The following is a 19,296-nucleotide window of genomic DNA, read 5'->3' as shown; positions in this document are numbered from 1 at the left end:
CCCTCCCTCTTACCCTCTCTCATCCATCGATTACTAGAGGAAATGCATTGGTTTTGTAATTAAAGGTGTAGGAACCATGGTTAGAGAATCAGATTTGCTTCTTGTGAGGCTGTGGGTTTTGTTATAAATAATGATGAAAAATTAATTTTGTATTAGTATTCCAACTACGTGAATTTCACCATTCGAGGTTCTTTATGCTGTAAAGTAATTTATGATGTAAAACATTTTGACATTACAGTGAGTGGTTAAATGCAATAAATTAAAGACATAATAGCATGTGACGTAAAATGGCGACATAATAGCATGTGAGGTAAAATGGCGGTAATTATTAGCGTACTATATGATACAAGAATTAAAGTGTGTGGCTGAATCACTATAATTTTATGCCGACGTGGCATATTCTGCAAAATGGAGTTAAATATTAATACTCTAAGCGTGTTTTGTGTGACACCTTTTTATCCCGCTTTATGAACAGGACCTTTCCCTTTGACAGATCTAGGATCAGCTGCAATTCGCACTGTGCCTTCATCTCTGACATGCAGTATACGTATTTTGTGTACGACTAAGAGTGGTGCGGACCTGCCATCCACACCCCTTGTACATAAACAGCAAAAGTGGCTCTTAGCACTATAGGACTTAACATCTGAGGTCGTCAGTCCCCTAGACTTAGAACTACTTAAACCTAACTAACCCAAAGACATGACACACATCCATGTCCAAGGCAGGATTCGAACCTGCGACTGTAACAGCAGCGCGGTTCCGCACTGAAGCGCCTAGAACCGCTCGGCCCCAAGGGAAGGCCATAAACAGCATCTTTGGCTGGACGTCCGCAATAAAGATGCAACCAAGCCATAGTTTGATAAAAACAGTTTCGTAAGCATTACATCTAACATGTTTCTCCTTTAGTTTTAGACCAGTTTTCACCAAAGTATCCCAGTTTCCATGCTAAGATATGTTAGTATATGAGATGTCATGGCATATTTTACAAAATGGCGGAAAAGGTTAGTCATTTAAGCGATTACAGTTGACAGCGTAATATCCTCCAATTACTTAAGGCGATTTTGATCATTAGTCACTATGTATTCTAATTTTAGCACTCATAACCGAAAGTGACGTCATGATCCCACGTGCATGAATTCCTAAGGGACGAAACTGCTGAGATCTTCGGGCCCTAGACTTACGCACTACTTAAACCAACTCTTATTTATGCTAAGAACAGCACACACACCCATGCCCGAGGGAGGACTCGAACCTCCAACGGCAGGGACCGCGCAGTCCTTGGCTTGGTGCATCAAACCGCGCGCGGCCACTTCACGCGGCATGATCACACGTTCAGCTCATAATACACACAGTGCGGTTTGTAAGGCACGAGACACTGTTGCTGTTATTTTTATGCAACCTGTGATTACACTGCGATACGTCCTGGCAATATTCTGTATTATCGACGAATGTGGAGGTAGGCTGCTGTAAAACGTCCGTAAGTAATAAAGCGTATACTGTCAAATGTCGGTAACAAATACGCTCCTATCCCACGTAAAACAAATGACACACTGCAGCAAATACGTATCTGGTCTACATTATCCCTCGATTGTTAGGGTGACGTCTCTAAATGCCCGGCCCTTGTATACTCCTGACTAAACGATGCGTCCGAGTATGTACTCTCAAAACTAATCGGAATTAATGCTATTTTGAACTATCTTTTCTGCATTGTATTTCAAAGACACAAGTACAAATGAGATTGAGAACTAGCACACTGAAGTACCTAAAACTACTGCCACGAGTAACTTATCCATGCAGTACTAATGAGTGACATCACGGTGCTAAAAACAATGGCATAAACAATCCAATGTACAATCGCCTCCCACATCTATCCACATTATTTTGACCTATTTCTTCCTAAGTATTCTAAAGACTCATCTAAATACGAGTCCCTAAGAAATATTTCCGGATACAGCACACGCCAAAACAGAGCCTATAGATGCGAGATAGCACGTAGCCGTAGAGAGCCGCAGCATTGGCACACTGTCTCTCGATGAACCGATAAACTGACAGCAATCACAAGCTGTCGACGATCGCTTATGAGACGCCTAAGTCATCTAAGGACCCAACAGAAATGGAGCCCAAACCATGTTTCTCTCTCTGGTTAATGTATAAATTCTCGCCTCCATGTCCCTAACCACCAAACAGTATGCACTATGTGATCAAAAATATCCGGATACCTGGCTGAAATTGACTTTTAAGTCCGTGGCGCCCTCCGTCGGTAATGCTGGAATTCAATATGGTGTTGGTCCACTCATAGACTTGATGACAGCTTCCACTCTCTCAGACATACATTCAATCAGGTGCTGGAAGATTTCTTCGGGGAATGGCAGCCCATTCTTCAAGTTGTTGTGCTCTGAGGGAGGGTGACGAAGTCTGTCGGTGATGCCAGGTACGAAGTCGACGATTCAAAACATCCCAAAGCTGTTCTTTAGGATTCAGGTCAGGACTCTGTAGAGGCAATTCCATTACAGGGATGTTATTGTCGTGTAACCACTCCGCCACAGGCCTTGTCATGAAGAGGTGCTCTATCGTGTTGAAAGATGCAATCGCCGTACCCGAACTGCTCTTCGACAGTGGGAAGCAAGAAGGTGCTTAAAACATCAGTGTAGGCCTGTGCTGTGACAGTGACACGCAAAACAACAAGGGGTGCACGCCCCCTCCATGCAAAACACAACCACACCATAACACCACCACCTCTGAATTTTACTGCCGGCATTACATTCGCTAGTTCAACCGGGCATTCGCCACACACACACACACACACACACACACACACACACACACACCCTGCAATCGGATCGCCACATAGTGTACCGTGATTCGTCGCTCCACACAATGTTTTGCCGCTGTTCAATCGTCCAATGTTTACGCTCATTATACCAAGCGAGGCGTCTTCAGGCATTTACCGGCGTGATGTGTGGCTCATGAGCAGCCGCTCGACCGTGAAATCCAAGTTTTCTCACGTCCCGTCTGTCATGATACATGCAATGGATCCTGATGCAGTTTGGAATTCCTGTGTGATGTTCTGGATAAATATCTGCCTATTACACATTACGATCCTCTTCAACTGTCGGCGGTCTCTGTCAGTCGAGGTCGGCCTGTACGCTTTTGTGCTGTCCGTGTCCCAACACGTTTCCACTCCACTATTACATCGGAAGCAGTGGACCTAGGGTTGTTTAGGAGTTTGGAAATCTCGCGTGCAGACGTGTGACACAAGTGACAGCCAATCACCTGACCATGTTCGAAGTCCCTGAGTTCCTCGGAGCACCGCATTCTGGTCGCTCGCGATGTATAATGACTACTGAGGTCGCTGATATGGAGTACCTGGCAGTAGGTTGCAGCACAACGCGCCTAATATGAAAAACGTATGTTTTTGAGGGTGTCCGGATACTTTTGATCACATAGTGTACATGCATGCCGAAGATGTACACACATGGAAACTATTGGAAAGGCTTGACATCGCTTTTAAGGTAGATCCTGCACACATTAGCCATATACGATTATATATGAACGTGGATCACAAAAATTCGAAACTGTGCTCGCCGCTATGCCATTGACTTGCTTGGTTTAATGCGAAATGAGTGAACTCATGAAGCAGCATCAACATTTCTGGAGTGACCTATGATGAGTTCCACTTTGAAAGGTAGTTCTCGCGCTATTTACTCACCACTAACACAGTCTGGCCATTCCTTACGGATCGCAAATGTCGAAAATGAGAACCTATTATACTATCGAAGATTATCTCCAAGTCATGCGTCCCTCGGAATTTTGGGATTTTTAAAGTAAAGTTAAACCGTATTTATTCTGTGGAAACTGACGTCTTTCATTTGCTGTGATTTGTGCACTTCTTAATTCTCTCTTTTTGGCTTCCGTCTCGAAACAATATCATTGAGTGACCATAATTGTATAATCGTATCGTAATTAATTTAAGAATGATTGCCTTTCTATATGCTCAACGAATAAATAATTCGAGTCCGTTTAATCATTTTGGTAACTCGAGGTCTCTTTGGGGAGTGTCCAAGCAATACTACCATCATCCAGTCCCACTGCGATGAAACCCCAAGTAGCACCCAAAAATTTCATTGAAAAAGACTCTAGGATCTTCTGTGACACGTATTTGGCCTTTGTTAGCTGTGTTGAGGCTATTTCAGAATGGTAGCACAGAAGCAATGACTTACATTTCACCTAGAAATGTTTAATTTATTTCATTAACCTCATTTCATGTGAATTTGTTGGCTTACTTTTTCAGATTAGTATACTGTGACGTAAAGAGTGAGGTGTCTAGTCTCCATGACTGTATTTTGCTCTTCTGGTTTTGACCTATTAATGTGACATTCAACTTTCCAGCTAAGCGAGAGTCAATGAGGAGGTGTATCAGGAGACAAATTGATGTGTGGAGGGTCTGTCTGAAAAGCGTTATTATCCTGTCCAGTAATTTCCAAAATGAAATGAAATTACAAATAGCGCCGTTCATTGAGTGAGGTTCGACAACAAGTGCCGTAATATTTAACATAACATTCTGTTGCAACAATTACACTTAGATAATTAAGATATGAATGTTGTGATAGTCTAGAGGTTTAGCTAGTGTGCAGCAAACAGGAAATAAACTATGGAAAAATGGGCGGACTGCGGCATACTGCGCCGGCCGGTGTGGTCGTGCGGTTCTAGGCGCTTCAGTCTGGAACCGCGTGACCGCTACGGTCGCAGGTTCGAATCCTGCCTCGGGCATGGATGTGTGTGATGTCCTTAGGTTAGTTAGGTTTAAGTAGTTCTGAGTTCTAGGATACTGATGACCACAGATGTTAAGTCCCATAGTGCTCAGAGCCATTTGAACCATTTTTGCGACATACTGCATAGAGAGACCGTCCCATGCTCATATTTTTTATGCTCTGATTTTTACTTTCATACCTATCTGTGCTAAGTTGTCTGAAGACTGAAAAGCTCATTCATCAGTCGCTTTTCGCTTTTGTTGACAAAGCTTCACCAGCAGTTATATTGTAATCCTTAAGAGCTACAATACTTTCCACCCATTCGGTTTTTGTAGATTGATAACAGATTTGCTAAAGAATTCGAGAAATTCGTGTCAGCGCTTGTTCTCCCTTGTTTTACATTTCTATCGCAACACTTCTGCTTTCTTGTTAGAAAAGCCAGAATCGTGCTGCAGTTATTCACTTGTCTTCCTCTATTAGCAGCTTTTGAGTCCTATTCTGTGGGCACCGCGAAAGATTCCCTTGCACGATCTGAGTTTCTGATTTGAAACTGTGTTATTTGCAGCTTATGAAATTTGGTTACGGATGTTCGGGTTTCATAATCAACATCATATTTTGTTTCCATTTGTGTCATTACGTGTTAGTGGTTATGCTAATGAAAAGACTAACAAGGGAAACAGTTTTCAGGTGTCTATTATTCAAATCACAGTTATTTACTCGTAATGATAATAGCATCTGGTGGTGTCTGAAAGCAAATCGCTTCCGGTGAATGATTTTTGTAGTTTGCATTTGTATCAAGACAGAAAAACAACACTAGTTATGACACCTACTGAATAAGAGTATCTCCCAAGTAATTTTCTCTGCTCGTTGTTTATGATTTTTTAGTTGCAGTCAGTGCAGCTGGACATTATTCGTAATTATGTTTTGGACCCAAACCACAGTTACAGAAAACTGAATAAAATTCATTGGCCTAAAATAAGAACTTCTGTTCCCATTAAATGCAGTGGCAGCCTGCAACACCGCCTCTTCGTAGGGCGAGCTTTCCCGATATCAACCAGCTCAAGGAGCACACAGACTAAACAACGGTATTCTACGTGTCACAAATCTAATGGAGAATTGGCAACGTGGCAGACTATGTTTGGGAAATGGGTGACAGTCGATTTGATTCCTAGAGCGGCTCCAGGATCATTCGGGTAAATTCACTAATTATTTTCTTGTCATTTAGATCATATATTCTCGATGATTCTCACTTAAGGGATGGAACAGATGAAGCAAATTTATGTTTTTAGTAGTAAAGCGTTCGCGTTTCGAGGTGAAGACTTCACTAGTTATCGCTTCCAATTTCGCTGGAGACGGGACTTTTTACCTATTCAGTGAAAGAACCACTAGCAGGCATATCTACATGTTGTAAAAACATCTTAAGAAAATTTCTCCAAGTCTTGTGGCTACTTTGATTCTGTGCACTCTTGATTTAAAGATGATAACCTTGCAAAATCGCACACTTTCGTGGTAGTCCTTCCTGTAACATTACTTCAATATGACTGTAAAATGAATGTAGATAGACCATTTTGAAGTCGACAGTGCTTATTTTCCTGTTAATTCATGGCAATTTGAGATACTTTGTTTCATTGAAGAAGGCGCTTTTCGTAACGTTATCATCATAAATGGCAATTAATTTGAATTAATGCAGTGCATAATAAATAGCGTTTTTTGTTAGTTTATTGAAAAATAGCAGATATAACATAAATTAATCAGCAGTAACATAGTGTCCCACATGATCTAAAGAGTATGCCAATGCTTTGACAGATTTTGGACATCACGCATGTTGATAACGTGTTACCAGCTTTTCTGATTCTTGCATGTTATACCGTGAAAGAGAGAGTACAGCTGTGTAGCTGAGCGTAACGGTAAAGTGAGTGGTCACGTGAATTCTGCCACCGACTGTTCTATCTAATATAGACTTAGTAATGTAAGTCACTTTGTAACTCATAATTCGCTGTAGAGCTTCCACCATTGCCTTTGTAAATGCTTTTCAATCCACTTACCGAAGTTACGTTCTACCAGAATTTACATGTATCTTAGTCTGGAAGCTGCAGCATGTCTAACGAACAGCAGCTACACAGGTGCGTGAGCTCTTCCTAACATCTACTTGTCAGCCTACCAGTATTCCCTTTCGTTCCGAAAGCACAACAGTCTTTTTCTTCATAGTTTTCGAATTTTGTTGTCAAACGAAGGTAGGTATTCTACTGGTCATTTGTATGACAGAGTGTAGTATATCGTTGGCTCAAAAAATTTCATCCAATAAGTCGATGATCAGTCTGATAACAAAAGTGGAGATACCAAACAGAGATATGTAGAAGGAAATGGAGTTGAAGACAAGATCTGACAGCAGCCGCATTGCGCCGCATCTGAAGGATCTCATTCAGCTATGGGGATAGAGCTCTACCTCTAACTGAATGCGTCATCAGATGTTGGGTATCTTGAGTGGTACTTAAGATAGGTAAATAAATTAGTGAAATTAATGTAAAGTGAAGTAGAAATCAGAAAATAACTGAAAAACTTAGTTTAGTTTAGAAGAGTTACACACTGGCGAACAGCGGGCAGAGCAGCAGTGGCAACGACCGGCGCTTGCAAGTCAGCACATTCTAGAGAAGCCATCGCCCTCCACACATAGGCGGAAGCTGTCAATTCAGCCGTCAGGGCATCGCCCAACCGGCTCATGTGTTTGTCAATTGTCACATGTGATCAAAGGCCCTCGCCTACATTCTAAGAGGCAATGACCGATGTTAAGAAGCTTCTTCGAGAAGCTTTTCAACGTGACAGAAGAGGCAATGACCGTGAAGTCGTTCACATCCAGTGAACTGAAGTAAATAAATACGTGAGACGCAGTGTGCCCGACAGTAGTTTTCGGTTCAGTTTCGGTTCGAGTTCAGTTCCAGTATAGTTCTGCCGATGCTGAAGACAGTCATGCAGGAAGAGACTACATCGTACACAGAAGCACCAAGTTCGCCACTGTAATGGAATAGCAAGCAGCAGCCTCGCTGCCACAAGACAGAAGTTAGAAGGTATTTGAAGACTAATTTTTACGTACCCGGGTGACTCGTGAGGATGAGAAGGAGACGACCTTACATCAGCAATCACCAGTGAGCTGGTGATGAAGATCTGACACCCGAAGACTGGCAAGCCGGAGTCCGTTGTTCGAGTCTGGGACGCTGGCCTTCCCCCTCCGCGCCGCTCCGCTGGCCGACGCTCAACACTGACACACGCGGCCGCTTAGAGAAGAGAAACGCTGGGACGCTACATCCAAGCTATCACCATCCGATTCACGACTTCGTTCTCAATAATTAAACGGGCCACCTCACGATGCGCGTCTCCAGTCAACTGGGCGAAATAGCGACACGAGATACACACCGCCAGGCGTCATCAGACGCCGCCGCTCACGTAGCAGAAGGCTTCGCAAGCGACACAGCTGCCGCTCTCCCAGCCAGAACGATCCAGTAAGGAAACCACTGTACAAATCTTTCAACAAAAGTTATCTTATGTAAAAATGCTGTTTCATTCTACCTCATACCCCAGCCAAGGGAGAACCCACCCTGCCCACATGTTGTTAAGAGAGAAAAGGTAATTTGTTTAGTGTTTTTTACCCTGACATAATGCTTTAGAATCAAATGCCTTTGCGGTAATGCTCACCCTGACAATTGACTGGCATCAAAAGAAGTTACTCAGTTACAGGCATGATTAGTAGCTGCGAGTCAAGCTAACTTCAGTCTACACATTTAAAATTGTTAAACCAATTCTCTTCTATGTGTCTGAGGCCGTAATTTGGAATGAGCTCAATGTCCACGTAAAGAGTTTTTGAAACTACGTTGAATAAAAATCTCGAGTTAGCTGCAGTGTCAGATAAACGACCGTCTATACACAACGATCAGATTCGTGTCGTGCTTACCTCAGCATATCGCCGGATAACGCTCGGTGTTATGTTATGTGAGAAAGTTTAAATTTTCTTTTTCAAACAGATACCCGCTATTACAACTGCAATGTCATGTTCGCTAATTGAAAGGCATTTATTCACTTGTTTTTCGCCAACATTTTACGTAATTCTCCTAAAGATTTTAGAGAAAAATATTTACTGCTTGTAAAACATAATTGTACATATCAAAGACTACCTTGTCAACATGCGTCCATATTTTTGAAGTCATGCGTAAGGATACTGATTGCTTTCGATTTGCTTCGGACGAAGAGGTGCAAGCTTGGATTAATAATGTTTCCTCAGGAGACGACAAGCATTGACCGTCTTGTTTTAAAGTGGGATGAACGTGTTAACTGCTGCGGATATTATTTTTGAAATAATATTTATTAATTTCTTTTTACTTTATTGTGGTTGCGTGTGTATTCCTTATATCTGCTGTTTCGACTGTTAATTCATTATTTTGCTTGGGTTATGTATAATTTTCCGTGTGTCATAGCTCTTGAAGTAGTCTTGCCAGGTACAAGTTATAAATGATCAGGCTACCTCCCATTCGGAAAGTGGGTGCACTCAGTGACTGTTATGTGACTATTAGAATGCAACAATCAGTCGTCCTTTTTTAGATTTGATTACGCAAATCCAGATTTCGGCTAGAACCTAGCCATTTTCAATGCACTATATTCTATTCTCAGTGCATGTAACTCCCTGCTGTTTGCCGTCAGTCATAGTTCTTTGAATTTACGATTTTAAATGATGTCGTGTGACCAGGGTCTGCCATTGATAGCCCGTTTGCCGGGTGCAAGTCTTTCGATTTGACGCCACTTCGGCGACTTGCGCGTCATTGGGGATGAACTGATGATGATCAGGACAAAACAACACCCAGTTCCTGAGCAGAGAAAATCTCTGACCCAGCCGGGAATCGAACCTGGGCTCTTAGCATTGACATTCTGTCGCGCTTGACCATTCAGCTATCGGGGGCGGACTTTTAAATGGTTTGTATATTTCATGTAAAATATTAAATGGGCACTGATTTTCCTGTTTAGTGCAATTTTTTTGGGCTGCTACCTTTCATAGATAGATATTCAACGATGACAGGCCCTACAGACCACGCGCTGCTTCCACAAACCGACTCCATTCCTTCCTGTTTTGTGTCCGATTCCTCCAGATGTTTCAAATCACAGGGCTGCTAGGTCCTTCGCCAGGTCGTCCATCCAGCTCTGCCTTGGTCGTCCAATGAGACGTTTGGTGTTTGGTTTCCCCGCTAGTGCCATCTTCGACTGTCTTGCATCTGGCATACGGGCTACATGGCATACCCATTGTATTCTTTTGCTCTTTATCTTCTGTAAGATGGTTGGTTGTCTCATCAGAAGGTAGATTTTCTCGTTTTTCCTCCTCCTCCATTCTCCGTTATCTAAAACTGGTCCCCATATTTTCCTCATTACTCTTCTTTCTAATATTAATAGTTTTTCCGATTCTCGCTTAGTCATGCTCCGTGTTTCTGAACCGTACATTACTGCCGGGCGTATCACTGTGTCGTAGATTTTCGTCTTAGTGTTCACTGAGATCGATTTAAGGCCGAGTGTCTCTGAGGGAATGCATGCATTTCATTCCCACTGCTATTCTTTTCTTGATGTCCAGTGTTAGGTTGTTGTCCGTGGTAAACCAAGATCCCAAGTATTTGAACTGGTGTACTCTTTTGAACCTCTTGCCATCTATCTCAAGATATTCTTCCTGCTCTTGTCTTCTTTCTAATTGCATGAACTCTTTTTTTTGTCTCGATTCACTTTGAGCCCTACCTTCTGTGCATAATTGTCCATTTTCTGGTACATTTCTTTCAACTCGTGCTTTGATTCACTTAGTAGTACTATGTCATATGCATATGCGCGACCATGAAGTTACCGTCCATCTCTCCATCCCACTCTTGTTGCCTACACTCTTTTATTACTTTCTCTAAGATGACATTGAACAGAACACATGCGAGAGCATCCCCTAGTCTGAGGCCTGTCTCAGTCTGGAATGCTTCTGATGTGGCTTCTCGGAAACGTACTGCTGCCGTTGGCCCTTCCATACAAGCTTGCACCCTTCTCACTAGCTTCCCAGGGATTCTGAAGTCACGCATTGCGTTGTATAGGCTATTCCTGTGGATGTTGTCACACGCACGTTGAAAATCGACGAACAGGCTTAAGATATCTCTATCATACGCCTAGAATTTTTCAAACAATTGTCTTAGTGTGAATATGTGATCTACAATCTGCTGGCCGGAGTGGCCGTGTGGTTCTAGGCGCTACAGTCTGGAACCGCGTGACCGCTACGGTCGCAGGTTCGAATCCTGCCTCGGGCATGGATGTGTGTGATGTCCTTAGGTTAGTTAGGTTTAAGTAGTTCTAAGTTCTAGGGGACTGATGACCACAGCACTGAAGTCCCATAGTGCTCAGAGCCATTTGAACCATTTGATCTATTGTCAATCGGTTTGGTCGAAAGCCAGCGTGGTACTCCTGTATATTGTTCTCTATGAACGGTTGCAATTTTCTGAGGATGATGGACAGCACCTTGTACGTTACATTGAGCAAGCTTATTCCTCTATAGTTACCGCATTCCATTTTGCTTCCCTTCTTGTATATTGTGCGTATTATACCCAATTTACATTCTTCTGGCAGTGCCTCCTTCTCCCATATCAACTGGATCTGTTTATATATCTCTAAGTGTAAGCTCTCACCTCCCTCCTTGATTAATTCTGATGTTATTCTGTCCTCCTCTGTGGCTTTGTGGTTTCTGAGTTCTTTGATTGCGATCTTCATGTCTTCTTCACTAACTTCCCATTCTTCTTCATGTTTCCTTTCCTCCGTTGTGTTTGCAGGTAATATCTGATCTTGGTCTGGGAGACTGAACAGTTTTGAGAAGTATTCTTTCAATCGTTCTACAATTTCTTCCTTGTCATTTATCAAGTTGCCATTATTATCTCTGATGAAAAAAGTTGGTCTCTGAAATCAACGTTTCCGATTTTTTATGTATTGGAAGAATTGCCTTGAGTTCTTGTTTTGGCTCTCTGCCTCAACTTATTCTAGTAAACTGGTTAGATACATTCTCTTCTCTTCTCTGCTCTTAGGATTCGCCTTGTCTCCCTTCTGATGTTGATAAAATGTTCCATTTTCTGCTCATTCTCTCTGTCAGCTAGGCAATTCTCCCTCATGTTCCTTCTCTTTTCTATAACTTTCTGGCATGTCTCGTTGAACTATTTCCTCTTCTTCATTATCTTCTTTCTTCCCAATATATCTTCCGTTACACTTAGTACCGTGGACGTTATTACTTTCCACCTTTCCTCCACGTTCCCTCTTGGTTCCAGGGCCCCTAGGACTTCAAAACGGTTTTTCATTTCTATGGCATATTGCTCTTTAATGGCGCTTTCTCGTAGTTTTTGAACATTCAAAGCAGGTTCTAGTGTCCTCTTCTTCTTATGCAGGTAGGTGAACATGAGTTTAATCCTGCACACAACGAGGAAGTGGTCTGACGCACAGTCGGCTCCTCTATACGACCTGACGTCCATGACTATCGCTATAGCGCTCATAAACCAAGATGTAATCTATCTGATTGGTGGTTCTTCCATCCGGTGAACACCATGTTACCTTATGTATTCTCTTGTGTTCGAAGTAAGTCGAACTTACTCACAGGTTCTTTGAGGTAGCTACGTTGATCATCCTCTGACCATTCTCATTGGTCTCATCATGCAAACTAAGTCTTCCTATAGTTGGTATGTAGAATATTTCTTTTCCTGCTTTTCCATTAGAATCTCCCTGCACTATCCTGATATTTCTAGTTGGTCTGCTCTCAATTGATTGTCCTACTTGGTCGTAGGACTCTTCCTTTTCCTCATCTGTTTTATCCTCAGTTGGGGCATGAACATTGATGAATGTGATGTCTGATACTTGGTTTCCAAGTACTATGTAGGATATTCACTTGTTAACAGCTTTTGAAGTCCTTCAACGAATTTGCTGCTTTGTTGTGTATTACAAAACTAGTGCCGAATTCGTGTTTACCTACACATTCGCCGTAGAATAATGTGTATCCATCCTCTTTGTGAGTTCCTTCTCCTAGCTAGCTTGTCTCTTGTACGGCCACCAGGTCCAGTTTATATCGTTTAATTTCTGAGACCATAGTCTGGATGGTTCCTGGTCTATACAGGCTTTAAACATTGTAAGATCTAAAATTAAAACTTTTCAGTCGTACGCCGTTTGTCCTTTGCAGATTTCGTATTCCATTGTATCCACCCACGTCCGAGGCAAGATTGTATTTCGTAACAAAGAGTTTTTTTTACAGGATTGGATTGTTAGCCCAATGCCCAACACTCCTCTTTATCCGGGCTTGGGACCGGCAGTGGCTGTGGCAGGGTAACTGACCCCAAGCGGAGTTTGCTACCTAGAAATTTAAAATTTCTTGAAATTTAAAAGTTGAAAAGTTAAATAATAAATAAATATGCTACCATTATATTTATTTATTATTTAACTTTTTAACTTTTAAATTTCATTGCTACCACATTGCCAAAGATGACATATACCGTGCGTTTGTAAGTCAGTAGCGATGAGTAATATCTTTTCCTCTGTTGTTTAGAAATATTCCAACTTGTTTCACGACGATAGGTCAAATCTGATGATGTCCTTCTAAGTCGAAAAACGGTAAACCTTATCAACTAGTGCTTGTGGCGACTTCCTAACGAATATTTGCCCATGTTCAGCGTTTGCCATCGCCCTTGTTACACAGTGTCCGCCTGTTTAGCTGGGTGGTAACGTACTCGCCTCCAATGCAAGCGGGCACGGGTTTTATTCCCGGCTGGGTTGGAGTATTTCTCCGTTCGGGGACTGGGTGTTGTGTTGTCCTCATCGTCATTTCATCCTCATCAGAGGCGCGCAATTCGCTCAATGTGGCGTCGACTGAAATAAGACTTGCACTTTGCGGCCGAACTTCCCCGGATGGGGCCTCCCAGCCAACGATGCCATAACGCTCATTTCATTTTTGCTACACAGTACTGTCTATTTCAAATTCGAGTAACACATTGTACGCTGATAGTACCTTACATTCGAAGCATGTAAGCATTAATCTTTATTCTGATATAGAGCAATATCCAGACCCCAGCATTAGAGATTATTCCTCCAACACACTTATAAATTTGACATAACGAAATAGATATTCCGTAATTATACTGAATTGCCCTTTTAAATAGTGTACTAGTGGAGGTAAAATGACAGGCTATGGGCCGTCAGCTACGGTTAGAATACAAAATGCGATCAACGAAATCTGTGCTCTGTACTTGATGAAGGCAGTCAGGAAAGTAATCGATTTATCGTGTAATGATAAAACGACAACTCGGGTGAAAGGCAAGAAACTGTAAACCAGTACACACGTTACAGAAACACATCTCATTTCATCGTTGTTTTATAGAAGACAGTTCTTACGTCTTTGACAGCGTTTCCTCGGTGAGTTGCTCTCAGATGTACTTGAAAGTAAGGAGAAACATAAGCAATTCCAGCGCTTGTCGAAGTGCACGCGCATACACACGCAGTTCGGGCCGTTTGTCCTATCCACTCGGCTATCAATCTGCTATTGAAAATATGACCCATAAGAAATTTATCACACCATACTAGTGAAGGCTGGGCAACCCGCCACGGTAGCCGAGAGCACAAGCGCGCTACTTCCTTGATTCGGGTAGGCATGCCGGCCCCGGATCGAATCCGCCCGGCGGATTAACGACGACGGCTGGTGTGCCGGCCAGCCTGCATGTAGTTTTTAGGCGGTTTTCCACATCCCTATTGGTGAATGCCTGGCTGGTCCCCAGGTTCCGCCTCAGTTACATGGCTCGCAAACATCTGCAGAAATTTGCACTCTTCTATGGCTTACAGTAGATGCAGACAATTGGGTGCACTAATTCCGTCGCGGGAGGTACGGAGTGGCGACAGGAAGGGCATCTGGCCACCCATTATATTAACATGCCACATTCGATTAACCCTGGCTGACCCAGCATATCCGCAGGGCAAGGCTGAAGAACAAGAGTAGTGAACGCAGGTTTCGTTGGCGTTCTTTCCCATTTGTAGGGAGAGGATCTGTGAGGCAACATAAAAGTGGGACTGCGCGCAACGGGCGACTCTATTCGACCACTGTCACCTATGTTCTACCTTCCTGGTTTGAGAGGGTCTTATAGAGCTTCAGTAGGCAATTTTTTGAGTTACAGTCGTTTCTTTGACGCTAATAACATGACTAAAATTTGGTCCTAAAGTAGACGATTTACAGTGTAGGAACATTACATTTTCCAAAACGATGATACGGTAATAAAAAAAGTTGGTAGCACTATTACTGTACAAAGAATGGTCTTATGCTTCCCAGACGATATATTGGCTGATTAATACTATAGTCTCTTTCTCTCCAACTTCTAAACCTTCTACATTACGACATTTGTCTTCAAGTTAATATCTTGTATCTTTATACACTACGCATACTCTGCCATTTTGGACAATGAAGTTCGTCAATAAATACACGCGAGGACAGGTTTCTTTTTGTCCACTAAAATACGTCTCTTCATGAGGACAATAAACAAACTTTACAACAGGCCTCATATTTTAATAATCAGTTTATAAGTTGAAGGTACTCAAATTTGATTAAAAACAAGGACGATAGATTATTGATGAAATGAGGTAAATACACTGATATTTTTCACATAACGACTGAAAAACCAGACGAGGTGAGGCGGTGGAAAAACACTGAACTCGTATTCGCGAGGGCAGCCGTTCAGATCCCCATCTCGGATTCCAAAGACAGGTTATAAGTTATATCCCTAATTCACTTACGGTGAATGTTGAGATGATTCCTTTGAAGCTACACAGCTGTTTTTCTTCTCCATCCTACCCCAATCCGAGCTTTTGTTCCCTCTCTACCAACTTTTTGCGAGCGGGGAGTTAGCACCTAATGTTACGTCCTCCTTAATTCCAACTGTAAATAGTATTTTAGTCGTATATGCCGTTACGTACTGTATCACAGTTCGCGTGACTTGAAAAGATGTAGGAAATCCTCTCGAAACCTAATTCATGATGGCTAATGGTGATTTATTCAGTTGTTCCGACAGAATTTCGGTCTATGGAATATGGCGTCTCAGTTTCCTTACAAATGCTGTCGTAGTACCCCAATGCCCTAAGTATATAGTACACAGTACATTTCAGAGCATTCGACAGGTTAAGTAATTGCTAAATGGTTACGGGAGCCGTGTCTCTTTGGATAGTGTTCGAGATGTCCACTAAGAGCGCTATTTGGTGATAGCACGTGCACTCGGATTCATTAAATAATGCGTGCATTACGCCGACGTCATTGCGTTATCTCGCTGCGTTGAAACGAGCCATCAATGGCGAGACCTACATGTAGCCAACGCGTGCCCATCCAGGCACGTTCCAGTCTTTATTAGGTCAGCGCTGACCGCACGGAAAGCACTTCATTCAGCACTATCAAGCCAAAGTGCTCCTCTAACAGCGGATAATGAACCGTGGAATCCGAGAGCGAGAGACCACTGGCTGGACGTACACGGCGGAGACACGTCGCAGCCAGACGGCAGCCGGCTGGCCGGCCACGAGAAATATCAAAGGAGAGCTCTCGGCACCAGATAAATTCGGGGTCCTTTTCTCTTTCGTTTCTTCGGTTGTCTGTGAAGTGTCTCCACAAAGAACTGGAGCTGCTTTCTTTCCCCAGATCTATTGTTCGCCTCGTAACAAGGAGTGACGTAAACCGGCTGGTAATAACCACTTTTTTCCAGATGAATAAGTCCTTTCCGACGGCGGCATAGCGCCAACTGAACAGAAATAGATGACGGTTCTGTCCATTCGTATCCTTTGTAGTAGGGTCGTGATGCGAAAGCGACATATAAAAGTATTTTACTACCTCTGCGTCTTGGCCCATCTTCGTGTGCACCGGTAAGAGAAAGGTCCTGGGGCATTCTAGGTGAAACGGAATAAACTAATATTTTTCTCACAAAATTCATTCTAATGCACAGACTTAGTACGGTGGCTTATTCATATAAACAGAAAAAGAGCAATGACACAACAAGTGAACTGAATAACTCAATCCTACAGATAACTCATACTAACCTATTCAAAGTTCACAAAGACTGAAATTAATCTAGTCGAGCTCCAGAATTTGACCTCGAATCATGACAGTATTTACAAACGGAACAATCTAATGGAATAGGTCTCTCAACATGCATACAGAATGTCTCAAACGATTAGGACACAGACGGTAGAGCTACCTAAACCGAGTATTTTGAGATAAGAGACCGATGGTTTGAAATGAAAATTCGATGCAGAATGAAGTCTTGAATGGACAAGAGTGCGACACATGTTTTTAAAGTACTTATGTTTCATAGCAAACTGCCCCTTGAGTCTTTGAAACTATCTTGAGAAACAATACACAGTCGTATGTGATGTGTCCATCATGAAGTTAAACGTTGTTAATGGTAGTCAAAGACGAAGCATTGCAAGCGTCAGAAACTTGAACACGTACATTTATTATAATGCGTAGCTGGAAGCAACTACTAACACCGTAGTGTACGTGTAGCGTGCGCATGTGGGTTTTTTTAGGATTTAGAAATCCCTTCGCATGTCCGATAAGCTACGTTCGAAATTCTGTGAGGAATGAATATCAAAGCAATTAATTGCAGAGAGTAGTATTCGTCATGGCAGATCTAAGATAGAGATCTTTTGTAAACTATTCATTACCTATAGGAGTTTCCGTGTAAACGTCCCAGAACTGTACTCGGTTATAAACAGTAATAATGTCCACATAGAATTCGAAACAGAAACTTGTCTGGAAACAGGTGTCAATAAGTATGAAATTATAAATTATGAACGTATCGCATATAAAGAAGATAGGGTGGACACCGGTGGATGAGTACTGTTTATGGCCACGTACAGTAAGATAATATTTTTTGAGGTTTGTACAGAATTCTAATATGAAGTAATATGAGTGGGGATACGTGTCAGAGGTGGTAACAATATAATTAAAAACTACCTGACCCAGAAGCCACAGTGAGGTAACATTTCAGCGAAAATTTAGAGAAGTAAGTTTCCTTGTCGTACTATAGTATTAGGAGGAAATTTCTACTTACCAGCTATAGACCGGGAAACTCAAGTGATTATGGTGGACAATAGGGGTTAATAGTGTGAAACTGTTCTAAACGACCTATTCAAAAATGATATGGAACACTTACTGAGAGAACCAACTCGTGAGGGTAATTTTTGGTTACGAACAGGATCGAACGTGTCCGCTAATTAATGGACCAAGGAATCTGTGATCGTAAGGCCCTTACAGATTCACTGATTACGGCTGTCAACAGGCACGCGAAAAAAGTAAGGAGTGTTTTGTAAGAGTGATAGGGAACGGATTACAGTTTACCTAAGGAGTGCACATCAAACATTCAACTCTGAGGTAGAATGTGATCTAAGATCAAAAGCGTTGTACAACACGCCTTAGACAAGTAAGCGCCGAACAAATTTGTGAGGGATGGGAGAGACCCACCGTGCTCCCACAGTCATGTTAGAAGGCTGCTCCCGAAGCAAAGAGAACATCACCACAAAATCAAATGTAACCAAAGGCTCGTATACAAACAACATCTGGGGGAAGCAAAATTCGTCGTATGGAAATCCATGTGCGAAGCGTTTAATAAAATTCGAACTGGAAATTCTATCTGTCGGATAGACAGAAACTCATAAGAAAATTTTCTCATATGTTAAAACAGTAGATGGGTTAAGGTCATTAGTCCAGACACTTTGTGACCTTAACAGCATCTAAACGGAGGACCTCAGAGAGAAGGCCGAAATACTAGACAGTACTACTTTTTGCTCCTCTCAATTGTTGACCGATCGTCAAAGCGATGTCGAAATAAATGACCGTGGTACTGATAACCAACAAAACTCGCTCCACGGACCTGATGGGATACTCATACGATTCTGTATACGGTAAGAGAGACAAATGGCTCCTCTCGTAGATGCAGTGTATTGTAGGTTGTTGAAGGAGCGAAGCGTACCAAGTCATTAGAAAAAAGCGCAGGTCATTCCCGTTTTGAGGAAGGGTCGTCGAACGCATGAATAAAACACTATGCATCTATCACAGACGTCAGTCTGTTGCAATATCTTTGAACAAATTTCATGCTCATGTGTTAAGGCGATTCTGGAGACTGAAAATCAACATGGATCCAGCAAACACAGGGCCGGACACGGCGTGCCAAACTTCACACGTGCAGCGTATGCGACCCACGTGCGGGCCAAAGCCCGGTCTGGTCAGTCGGCTTTGTTCGGTCCTTCTCGGAAGTACCTGGAACAGTGCGACATTTCATTTAGCTTATTATATGAATGCGTGCTTTCGGTTCTTTCGAACATGTCCGGAAGAACAGACACCACGCATTCATATCATTTGATGGGCCTATATGGACAATGGTTCCTCCTTCTTCAGTGTGGATGCTCAAATAGGTCCGACCTCCTGTGGGAATCTCAGAGAGCGAATATGGAGGAAATGGACAGGGACTGCGTATAGGTGGCGCTCGATGGGAATGTG

General features: G+C 42.5%; 1 protein-coding gene across 1 annotated transcript in view; it reads left to right on the top strand.

The window, feature by feature from the left end:
• Positions 1-19,296, top strand: part of LOC124722558 (cytosolic carboxypeptidase 6) — a 551,886-nt gene that overhangs the window by 289,736 nt on the left and 242,854 nt on the right. The window lies entirely within an intron of this gene.

The sequence above is a fragment of the Schistocerca piceifrons genome, chromosome X (genome assembly GCF_021461385.2).
Source record: "Schistocerca piceifrons isolate TAMUIC-IGC-003096 chromosome X, iqSchPice1.1, whole genome shotgun sequence".
In the NCBI taxonomy this organism is placed as follows: Eukaryota; Metazoa; Arthropoda; class Insecta; order Orthoptera; family Acrididae; genus Schistocerca; species Schistocerca piceifrons.
The sequence above is the reverse complement of the archived record's forward strand: the minus strand, read 5'-3'. Positions and strand labels throughout refer to the sequence as shown.